General features: G+C 47.6%; 1 protein-coding gene across 2 annotated transcripts in view; it reads left to right on the top strand.

The window, feature by feature from the left end:
• The first annotated feature begins 9,745 nt into the window (after window positions 1-9,745).
• LUZP1 (leucine zipper protein 1) overlaps window positions 9,746-12,081 on the top strand; it is a 107,739-nt gene continuing 105,403 nt past the window's right edge. Inside the window, exon 1 of one of the 2 annotated variants that reach the window (XM_045476085.1) lies at window positions 9,746-9,809. The gene's annotated coding sequence lies outside the window, so the exon portion shown is untranslated. Of the gene's footprint in view, window positions 9,810-10,131; window positions 10,320-12,081 lie in introns of those variants that run through there. The other variant, XM_045476083.1, reaches the window with a different exon arrangement.

The raw sequence follows: 12,081 nt of genomic DNA, 5'->3' as shown, positions 1-12,081 counted from the left end.
ACACCTCAGTCTTGCTACCTTGTCCCTTCCGTGGGTTGGATGGCAACAGGGCTGGGCAGCATGGGGCACTCTCGGGTTAGCACAGGCTTGGGGCTTGGGGAAGGAAAGTGGGGACAGCCAGTCTGACAAACAGCTTATGTTCACTGGCTGCTTTGAGAGATGACCCAGGGATTTCCAGTGTGGCGCAAGTGGTCCAGCGAGGTCTGCAGGCTCCCGTGGCAGCAGAGGAAATGGAGACTCAGAGAGGGTGACTCATCTGAGGCCACATCAACTAGTTTGAATCTCAGTCTGTCCCAACCAAAGCTCATGCTCCTTCTCTTCACAGCACTCTCTTGGTTACACCACCAAGAAGGGATATCTCCTGGAACATTCTTGGTGACAGGGAAATCTAGTTCCCCTGAGACACCCAGTCCATCATTGGTCAGCCAGCACCGAATGCTTTCCCAATGGGCCAAATCTGATTTCTAGTAATTTCTTTTTTAAAAAAAATTTTTTTAATGTTTGTATTTATTTTTGAGGCAGAGAGAGAGCATGAGCAGGGGAGGGGCAGAGAGAGAGGGAGACACAGAATTCAAAGCAGGCTCCAGGCTCCGAGCTGCCAGCACAGAGCCTGGCACGGGGCTCGAACTCACAGACTATGAGATCATGACCTGAGCTGACGTCGGATGCTTAACCGACTGAGCCACCCAGGTGCCCCGATTTCTAGTAACTTCTTTCTATGTGCACGTCCTGATCCTGCTTTTCTGAAACCTGGAGGCCAGGACTGTGCCTCCCCAGGCTGATCAGTCTCACATCAGCTTTTCTTCTCTTAACATAAATGAGGAAAGAATTGGCCCATATTTCACTGGCAGTCAAACTAAAAGCACTAATCTTTTTTTTTTTTTTTTTTTTTTTTTTTTTTTTTTTTTTTTTTAAGTAGGCTCCACACCCAACTTGGGGCTTGAACTCAGGACCCAAAGATCAAGAGTCATACGCTCTACCAACTGAGCCTGCCAGGCGCCTAAAAGCACTAAATCTTGGACCCATCTAGTGCTTTTAAGCTGGCTGCACTCTTCCACCCCCGGCCCCTGATTCTGTATCTGCTCAACTGGACCAAGGGCAGGACTTTTCCACGATCTATGCTACATTTCTCCTTGCAGCTTCCTACATTTCATTCTGCAGATTAAGTAGTTTTTGAATCCTGATTCTGCAACCTCTATATGTGCTGGCTGTCCCAGCTTTGTGGGATCCTTGTAAGTAAATGCAACCCAATCATTAAAGAACTGTTATATTCACTGGGGACAGGGACAAAGCCCTTGGACCACCTCCTCCAAGCTAGCACTGCCAAACAAGATGAGGATGTCTGCTCTGGCAGAGGCATTGATTCTTTCCCCCCAACCCTGTATGAGAGTTTTTCAGACAAATAGAACCAACACGATGTGCATATGTACAGAAAGAGATTCATTTCAAGGAACTGGCTCACACAGTTGTGGAGGCTTGGTGAGTCCAAAATTTGATGGGGGAGGCCAATAGGCTGGAGATTCAGAAAATAAGTTGCACTTTGAGTCCAAAGGCAGGCTGTTATAGAACCAGGGAGAGCCAATGTTGCAGATGAAGTCCAAAGGCCATCTTCTGCAGAATTCCCTCTTGCTCAGAGGAGGTCAGCCTTTTGTTCTATTCAAGCTTTCAGCTGAGCGGATGAGGCCCACCCCCCCTATGGAGGACAATCTGCTTTACTCAAAGTCCATTGACCTAAATGTACATTCATCCAAAAATACCCTTCTGAATGCAGAAATGTTTAGAATCATTTGACCAAGTATCTGGGGATGGTGGCCCCAACAAACTGACACATAAAACTAACCATCACTCCCCTCTCACTCTCACAGCCAGGCTCCTTACAGCACATGTCACTCTGATCTATGATCTCTCAGCCAACTCTGAGCCTCACAGGGATTCTCCTTGATCTTTGTACTCTTAGTACCTGGCACACAGCCAGTGCTCAATTAATGATAATAATAGCTGGCATTTATTGAGCTCTTACTGTGTACCCAGGTACTGCCCTAAGCATTTTATGAGCATAAACTCTCCTAACCCACATAGAGCTAGTCCTTTTATTATCCTCCAGATAAAGAACTGAAAGTCCCAAGAAAGTAAATAATGTGCCCAGTGTCATGCATCTAGTAAGTGGTGGGGCCAAATCCGAGCCATACAGTTATGTCCCCAGAATCCACAGTCTTAACCCCAGGCTGTGGATGTGGCCACGGTCAAACAGCATGTGGTTGTGAGGCAGTGAGAAAAGCACAGGTTTAGGAATCACACAGCTGGGGCTACCTACCTCAGCTCTTCTATTTACTTGTTTTATGCCTGGATGCCTTTATGCCTTGCTTTATGCTTTAGGAGGCTCTGTGCCTCATCTTGCTCCTCTAACCAATGTGGATAACAGTAATGTCAGCCTTCTAGGGTGGTGGCGGCTTGGCACTGTGCCCAGCACTGTGACATTCAAAGACAGGGGAGATTCTTGAGTGAGACCGGACCACAGTTTACTCAGGAGGAATTTTTGTTTGGGCACCTACTACATTCCAGGTACCTTACAGACCTTTTCTTATTTAATCTTCAGATCAGCCCTGGGAGGAATCCAAGTCCTCCTCCCCCTTTTGCAGATGGGGAAAGGGAGTTGGGAGCACTCATGAGTGCCATAACCAGGGTGGGACCACCCATTGTCCCGATACATTTGCAAAGTGCTCTCGCCTCTACCCCAGGAATCACAAACTCAGGAGACTTTGGGGGCCTTCATAAGTGAGTAAAGCAAACTAGCTGTGACACAATAGGGAGATATGGGGACTCTGGTGACCTGGAACTCACATGTCCTATCTTAAGGTGGCGGCCACTACTCATCAACAACTGACTCATGTTGTGCAGAAATGTGCTAGTGCTGTTGATTTTTAACAGAGTGAGGAATCTGGATTTTCTATGCAGTCCCCTTATTTTTAATGTTGACAGCTAATTAAAAACAAACCCGAACCACTGTGCTACTATGCCAACCGCAAAACAAACCTGTGAGCCAGGTTTGGCCTCTGGGCCACCAGTTGGCAACCTCTGATCTTCCACACTATTGGCTAATTTCTTTGCCTGTATGGCCGTTGGTTCCCTCACAGAGCTCAGAGTTTATCTAGAGACCAAAGTGCATAAGCAGATTAGAAAGCCAGACAGCCTGTGCTCCACCGTGCCTGTCCTGTACCCCATCCTGTGCCCCGCCCCCACAGCTTCCTCAGGTGCCATTCTAGTCACCTTCCTGTCACAGGAAGGGCTGGCTTGTGGGGGAGGGGAAGGGACAGTGCCCTGTTTACACTGCCGCTGGCAAGGAGCAGATGGAAGCAGTCCTCTGCACCTGGGAGTCTTAGAATAGTGGATTTACTGGGGGTGCCCGGGTGGCTCAGTCGGTTGAGCATCCGACTCTTGATTTCGGCTCAAGTTATGATCTGGTGGTGCATGAGTTCAAGCCCTGCACTGGGCTTTGTGCTGACAGCACAGGGAGCCCGCTTGGGATTCCCTCCCTCCCTCTCTCCCTGCCCCTCCCCTGTTCTTTCTCTCTCTCAAAAAATAAATAAACTAATAAAAGTTTTTTGAAAAAAAAAAAGAATAGTGGATTTACCTGCTCTACCGGGGCACCCAAGATATTCTGGAAGAGGACTTTCAAGGTCACCTGGGACTACCCCAATCAGATCACTAATGTCAGAGCAGTAGCTCACACATTTTGATTGCTTTACTTCCCTGATCCCCCAACTACTAGGTGAAGTGGGACCTACTATTACCCCTATTTTGCAGATGGGGAGACTGAGGCTTGGAAGGGTTCAGGAATAGCAATAGCAAAGCTGAGATTCATATCTAGTCAGTGTGACCCAAGAGCCAGTGCTGCTAGCTATCAGCCCACACTACCATCCTAAGCCACACTCTGCCGGTTGCTTGACTCCTCACCACTTCTACCAAGTATCCTCGAGCCTCTCTGCTCACACGTCCAGTGACAGGGAGCTCACTATCTTTCTATTTTATTAACCATAGTTACACTCACCGAGCACTAACCAGGCGCTAGGCCTTGCACTGGGCAATTTATTTTATTTAAAGTTTGTTTGTTTGTTTGTTTGTTTGTTTAGAGAGGGAGGGAGGGACAGAGAGAGAAGGAGAGAAAGAGACAATCTCAAGCAGGCTCCACGCTGAACAGCCCCACCCGAGGGCTCAAACTCATGAACTGGGAGATCAGGACCTGAGCCAAAATCAAAAGTCAAACACTTAACCAACTGAGCCACCCAAACACCCCTGCACTAGGCGTTTAAAAAACGTTTTATATCGTTCCGTTGTCATTGGTCCTGCATGCTCCATATTATACCCATTTTATACATTTTCACGTGATGAAGGAACTTGCCAAAGGTTACAAACTAGTTAGGGACACCAGATTGAGATTCAAATGTGGTTCTGTTCTTTAGCTAGCTCAGACTAAAAGCTTCTCTTAGTTTTGGGGGTAGAAACATCTGTCCCTTGAAGTAGTAGTCTCTAATTCCTAACTCTCCCAGTCCTCTTCCCCAGATTCCCTCTTCAGATATTTGAGTGCAGATGCTTATACCCCTTGAGTCTTTTTTTTTTTTTTTTATAACAGAGTCAATATTCTGGCTCCTTCCATTGTTCCCCATAAAATGTGGCTTTGTGGTCCCCCCTCAGCCATTATTTTGTTCCTTCTTCTATGGATACGTCACAATTTCTCCACGTCCCATTCAAAATTCTAATCTCAGATGGAGCACAGGACTCCAAACATGGGCAGAAGGACTATCACCTCCCTCACTGAACATACAGTTCTTCTATTAATGCAGTCCTAAACCCAATAAAACATCTTCCATGTATAAAGCACTTGGGTAGAGGGGCACCTGGGTGGCTTGGTCGGTTAAGCGTCTGACTTCAGCTCAGGTCATGATCTTGTGGTTCGTGGGTTCGAGCCCCACGTCGGGCTCTGTGCTGACAGCTCAGAGCCTGGAGTCTGCTTCAAATTCTGTGTCTCCCTCTGTCTCTGTTCCCCCCCCACTTGCACTCTGTCTCTCTCCCTCTCTCTCTCAAAAATAAAGATTAAAAAAATAAAGCGCTTGGGTAGAGAGTGAACAAGTCAGCAACTTTTCAGCCCTTCCTGAATATACATCTGCCCACTGAGCTAAGGAAGGAGGCAGAGTCACAGGTCACTTGGTGAACTTTAGACATAGATCCTAGAATATCAGAGCTAGTAAGGCCCAATCTCCTGCCCTTTTTTTATAGATGAGGAAGCTGAGCCCAGAGAAGGGCAGTAACAGATCCAAGATTCCACAGTGAGACAAAATATATTTCTGCCTTTCTCAGAACCTCAGGTACAGGTAAGCCCTGGGGAGAGGGATGTAGAGTTGGGTGAAAACGCCACCCTTTGGAATGTTGCTGTTAAGTGGACCCACACTAGGTCTCTTTCCTCAGAGTTTTGGTCAGAAATCCTGGTCTATTCCAGATATGACCACCAGGTGGCGAAGGGGCACTAGAGAGGCGCGGAAATCAAAGGTGGGTGGGTACCTTCCTCATTCAGAGCGGATTTTCCTTTGCTAAGGGGAATGGTGAGGTGGGAAGCCTATGCCCGCTCTGGGAGGGGACTCCAGCAACTGTATATATTATAAACATATACAGAGTGAATTCTGCCTCAAGCAAAGAAATGTCAAAGAACAACTGCCACCCAAGGCAACCAAGATGGGCTTTCCAAATGCAATTGTAATCATCTGTTTCTGAGTCAGCCTTTCCTGCATGAAGCTCAGAGCTCCAGGAGGAGCTAAGTTCTAGTTGACCACTTGGCCACTGTATCCCCATCACTGAGACCCCTGGGCACCCAGGAGACACCCAGTAAATTTTTTGATGAATGAATGAGAACGAATACAATGCAAGTTCTAAGTTGTTAAAAGCTTGGACATAGGTACCACATAGACTTGCAGGAAATCTAGCTCCCCTGTGCTGCTTTATCACGACACCTCCCTGACACCTAACCTCTGACACATAGAGTGGGTGCAAGATAAGGCCGTTGTTTCCCAGGGATCTACACAGAGTCGGAGTTGCTGATAGTCTCTCCCTGACGGGTCCCTTTCCCGGGTGGATGGTGGGCCACTCCCTCCCCAGCAGGAAAGTCTCCATCCAATGGCAGGAAGTCATTGCTGCCACCTGGAGAAGATGAGGTTTATGTCATCTGACAGCCTCACAGCTCAGCCTAAGCCTGGCAGCTCATCCACACATTTGTTCGTCTCGTATCACAAGGAAACTATGTGTGAAGTCTCTGAGGCTGGCAACCATGAGTGTTTGGGGCCAAGGATGCCTGAGAGGAAGGAGAAGGTTGGAGGTACACAGGCTGGGCCTTGGGATCTAAACCAAGCTATTGACTTTGAACTTTAAACTGGGAACAACGGCAACTACTGAAGATTATTCATCAGGGGAATGACTTGGTTAGATAAATGTTAAGAGCAATCACTCTGGCTGTGTGCGAAAGGAGGAATGGAGGTGGGGGAGCCTGGAGGCAGAGAGACCAACCAGGAGGCTGAGAAGTAAGAGCTGCAGGCTGAACTCAGGTGATGGCAATGATGGCTCATTTTCCATCCACTCAGAGCTTCTGATCAACTTGAAGCGCCCCAATGAAACTTGTCAGTCTTGCCCATGAGCTAGTTCACACAGGGTCAGGGGCTACCCTGGGGCCAGGCAGGAGGCATAGGTGGTCCCAGCAGCAGCTGTTTCCTAGATCCTTGATGAAAACGGCCTGGGAAGAGAGAGTTTGGCTAACGAGAGAAAGAAGATCCTGGGTCAGGCTGGATGGGAGAGGCAGTGTGGTCTAACGGTTAAAGACACATAACAGTGTCAGATACATCTTTTATGTCCCAGCTCTGCCACTTCTTAGCTGTGTGACCATAGACAGGTCATTTTGCTGCTTTTGATCCTTCGTTTCTTTATCCACAAGTGTGCGATTATGAATAGAGTTCATCCCATGAAGCTGTTGTGGGGGCCGGACAAGGCAATGTGTGTAAAGCTCAGCACAGTGCTCTCCACCTATAACGTGGAAGCCCAAGGGGGAGCTTCAGGTCCTCAATCCCCCTCAAACACAGAGTCTGTTGCTATGACATGGTGGTCATTCCGGCTCTGTGGCACCTTTCCAGGCCAGGGTGGCTCCAAAAATGGACCAGCCTGGGCTGCACACCACACGGCCTTGAGCCAAGGGAATTCCAGCCAGAAGCAGAGGAGTGATGGAAATGATGTTTTGATCAGCCCAGGACCACATTCTGAGGGAAATGTACCATTTCTGTACTACTTTTTGAAGCATTAAAAATTATTCTCCTTAGGGGTCCCTGGGTGGCTCAGTAGGTTAAGCGTCCAACTCTTGATTTCAGCTCAGGTCATGAGTTCACAGTTTGTGTGATCGAGTCCCGCATCCGGCTCTGTGCTGATAGCATGGAGCCTGCTTGGGATTCTCTCCCTCTCTCTCTCTCTGCCCTTACCCTGTTCTCTCTCTCAAAATAAATAAATAAAACTTAAAAAAAAACGTTATTCTCCTTACTCCAGAGGTCTCAGGCAAGAGTTCTTATTTTATTTTCTCAGATTCTTCCTTATTTTGTGGGTGCTTATGCACTGCAGTCTTGCTATTATGGGAAGTGTTTTGGAGAATTCTTTCATATAATCTTTGTGGCAACTTTCTTAGGTAGATCCTGATTGCTATTGTCTCCACTGTATGAATAAAGAAACCGGCTTAAAGAGGTTAATAGATGTATCTGGGTCTGTTTAACACCAACCCTTTGCTCCTCACTATGACACTTCCCTTCCTACGGACAGCAGAAAGAGACCTAGGGCTGCCGCTTACCCCCAAGCAGCCTGTCCCCAGAATTCTCCGGTGAGTGGGATGCCAAAGCTTGTCTCATCCAAAAGCCAATAAGAGAAACAACCATGTGACCCACAGTCCAACAGTTGTCATAAAACCCTGATTGAGGCACAGTCCATTGCATTGGGCGGGGGTAGGGAAGGTGTCCCTTGTATAATACATTCCTCTGATAGTTTAGTGCGGAGAAAAATTTGTCTCTCCCAAATTATGAAACTAATTCTTCCCATCAGGTAGAGTAATAGCTAATTCCTATATAGAATTTGCCATATGACAGGCCCGTTAGAAGAACTGTATATACTTGAACTCATTTAATCATCCCCATGACCCAAAGAGAGGGGTTTTATTATTGTATCATTCCCATTTTTCAGATGAAGAAACAGAAGAAGCACAGGGAAATCCAATAACTAAGGTCACATGACTAGTACGTAGTGGAATTGGACTTCACAACAACGGTCTGGCCTCAGGTTTTGTGTATGCTTGACCACATGTTTGCTACTTCCCATATAATTTGTAGCTCATGTAATTTCCCTCTTTGCTTTGACTGCCAGGCAACTCAGAGCTGTGGTTTTTGCTCTGTCACAGTGCTATCTTTAGGACACTTAACCTAGTATTTCTGCTGTAATTAGTCAATTTTTCATCTTTCTTCCTCCCCACTGGTCTTTCGTCCAGGCTTTCATTATTCGTTGATTCTTGCTGTTTAATTATCCATCAGATAGGTTTCAGACTGCAATGGAAACTACCTCAAAACTCTTTTGGGAATAGGCAGGACGTAATGCATCAGTTACACGAACAGAGACAGTTGGTGCTAGATGGTTCTCTTTTGAGCATCTTCTGGTGTTGGCATCCAACATCTGGCAGATGACAGAGAAAAGGTCGAGCTTTGAGAAAGCACACATACCTCTTCATTTGGATTTGCCCTAGACATGGCACACATTGTCTCTGCCCACATCCCATTGGTGAAAACCAGTCACGTGCTTAAATACAAGCGGGTGCTGGAAAATGTAGTCTGGGGCTCTTGACTTTGAAACAACCCTACCCATGGAAGGCAAACATCTCTGGTGAACAGCTGACACTGTCCCAGTTCACAAGGAACTTAACATTTCTGAATCGTCAATTCTTACCAAATGGCTAAGAGTACCGTGCAATATATATTGTGGCCATGAGGAAGGAAATGGTCTTCCTTTGTTTATAGGGAACCCTGAGCAAAATGCAGTATTTGCATTTTGGACCAAACATAATTAATTGTCCAACAGGAGAATGGGCTGGAATGGAGAGAGAGAGTTCATCATGATAGAAGTATTCAAGCAGCGGCTGAATTTTCACTTGGCTGAAGGTTCTAGAAGGAGACAAGCTAGATGCCTCCTACTAGTCCTTCTAATTTTGAGCTTCTGTGCTGGGCTCTATAGTAATCTCAGAATACCTATTTTGTGCCAAGCTCCAGGAGGGGTTTTCGGGGCCCAAAAACAAATGAGACAAGGTTCTGGCCCTCAGGTTACTAGGCTCTAATGTGTTGATGCAGGATATCTGGGAAGCAGGATAGCAGAATGGTCTGAGCACCGAAAACAGGAGACTGGAGTCTACTTTTTAACTCTTGCTTTTAGCTGTGTGACACTGGAGAAGCCACTTGGCTTCTGGTTCTGTTTTCTCATTTGTAAAATAGGGACAATGTTATCTTCATAGATTCTGAGGGCTCAATGGCACAACTATATCTAGAACATTCGTAGCACAGTGGTATGCAGTAAGCACTTTATTTTATGCCTAGCAGTACTTTAACGATGACCTTGCGTAGGTCATTCCAATTGTTAAGCCTCAGCTTTCTCATCCGTAGGATGGAGTTCATTGAACGTACACCACAGGGCTGGAGTTTTGCTGTGTTGTGGGGTCTGCGGTCTGCCATGTCGTCGTCTCTCCGGTGCTTCCTGGGGTAAGTGGGTCACATCACACCCAGTTCGTAAGGACTGAAAGATTGTGGATGGCAGTCAGCACCTTCCGGCAGAGAGGAGGAACCTGAGTTAGCAAGGACACGATTTCCTGGCCGCGTTCCCCGGGAAGGAGGTTTGTGCTGGGTCCCATCCCCCGGCGGTCCTGCTCAGGAAACGTGCAGAGAAAGCCAGGAACCAGGCCTGCCAGGCCCCGGGCCCCTCTGCGCCTTCCCTCCTCCCCGGCCCTCGACTGCAGGAAGCCGGCTGGCGGGCACGCCCTGCCCGGTGGGTGGGAAAGGCCGCGAGCGCGCCCCGCACTGCCGGCTTCCCAGGCTCGCGGCCGCGCGGAGCTGTCACTGCGGCAAGCGCGCCGCCTCCCCCGTCGTCCGCACTCCCGGTGCAGCGAGCCCGCAGATTCCGATTCCTCGACACCGCCGCCTGGCCCGGCTCGGAGCCCACGCCGCTGGGGCTGGGCTGGGGAGGAGAGGTCGCTGAGGCCTGAGGGTTTGTAGGTGAGTGGTCCAAGGTCATGGCTAGCAAACGGCAAGACCGGCTTCGACCCGCGACCTGCTGGGACTCTGAAGTGGGTGCCTTCAGTCTGTGGTCCTGGGCCAGGCTCTTGAGGGGTTCAGGTTCTAATGGAAGCTCAGGAACAGGAGATCTGAATCCGGGGACTCCCGGTGGTCTGTGAACCTCTTGCTTTTGTGTGTAACATGCTGTGTATTGCATTTTTGCTCAGAGTTTTAAAGATGTCAGTGACCCAAAAAGGGTTAAGACCCATAGCTTTCTAAGGCTCCCCGGTTCCTCCTCAGGGACTCCAGCTTTATGAGGACTGGAGGTTCCTCTACAGCCTATAGCATCTTGAGAATATCTCTGCAGTGTCCTGCAGCTACCCTGGAGAGACTTGGGTTTTCTACAGGATCCCAGGATTTTTCTTCTGGATCTTGAAAATATTTCCATAGAGTTTCTGGGGTCAGTCTGGAGATTTGAGGTCCCTATGGAACCCTGGTGGTGTCTCTTTGGGAGGTTCTGAGATTCTCACTGTAAAGTCCTATGGTCTTCCATGGTGTGAGTTCTAAATCTGGGCCTCAGGATGCCTATGAACCTTTTGAAATTGTAGGCAAGATGTTGTGGGTCTGTAGTATGCATGTAATTCCTGGGAGAGGTTTCATAGATGTCAAAGGAATGTCTGATCCCCAAACCTGGGAAAACCATCGCTTTAGAGCATCCAGTGTTAAACAGGGAAGAATACGATGAAGGAGATAAAAGGCAGTGTTCTCCAGGAGGCACAGCATGGACTTTGGAGTCAGGCATTTCTTGGTTAAAATAGCTTTTGTGCTTAGCAGCTGTGTGATCTTGAGCTAATTTCTTAGCCTTTCTGAACTTCAAGGCCACCTCCTCTAGGAAGCCTTCCCTCTGTCCTGGATTCAGTTAGATTCCCACCCCACATTTCCCAAACCTGATGCTCTGTGGTGCTTAATGCAATTGTTTTTAAGTAACTAATTGTGTTTAATGTTATTTTGTCTCTCTACCCCATCCCCCCTTCCCTCCAGGAAGGCAGGGCCCTTTGCTCTCTTATAGTATGTGCAGTGCCTGGCACATGTTAGGCTCTCAGACATTTGTTATGAAATAAATAAAAGAGGGAGGGAATCTGGAGGGCTACATGTCAGATGCTGCAGCGGGGGCAGAAAGGGATCAGAAAGGAGTAAGTATCATTTCTGTCCTGAAGGAGGTCCCAGGCTAGTGGGGTAATGATAGAGTTCCTGCAAGTAGGATTGTCCTAAATGTGCTAATGGGGGATAAACACTAATAGGAATAAACACCAAGGGGGAGAAACACTGATGAGGAAAGCACCAAGAGATCTAAGGATGAGTGAGACTCAGTCTCTCCAGAGTTGATGGGAACACTTACTTCCCTCTGCATTATGTATTATAACTTACAAAGTACTTAACTGATAAAATATCTGGGTAAAGCCTCATCCCACAGAGATGGGGACACCGCTGCTGAGAAGAGTTCAGTGACTTGCCCAAGGCCATCCACGAAATAATGGCTGCTCAAGGACATAAGTCATTAGCTTTGGAATTCAGCCCACATTCTTTAGGAAATGGGCTTTGATGTTGTGAAGGTCTTGATTTATTTTTTATTTATTTTTTTTTTAAATTTTTTTTTAATGTTTATTTTTGAGACAGAGAGAGACAGAGCATGAATGGGGGAGGGGCAGAGAGAGAGGGGGACACAGAATCGGAAGCAGGCTCCAGGCTCTGAGCCATCAGC

This window comes from Leopardus geoffroyi, chromosome C1, assembly GCF_018350155.1.
Source record: "Leopardus geoffroyi isolate Oge1 chromosome C1, O.geoffroyi_Oge1_pat1.0, whole genome shotgun sequence".
Taxonomy (NCBI): Eukaryota; Metazoa; Chordata; class Mammalia; order Carnivora; family Felidae; genus Leopardus; species Leopardus geoffroyi.
Note: the sequence above shows the minus strand (reverse complement) of the source record. Positions and strands in the feature narration are given on the sequence as shown.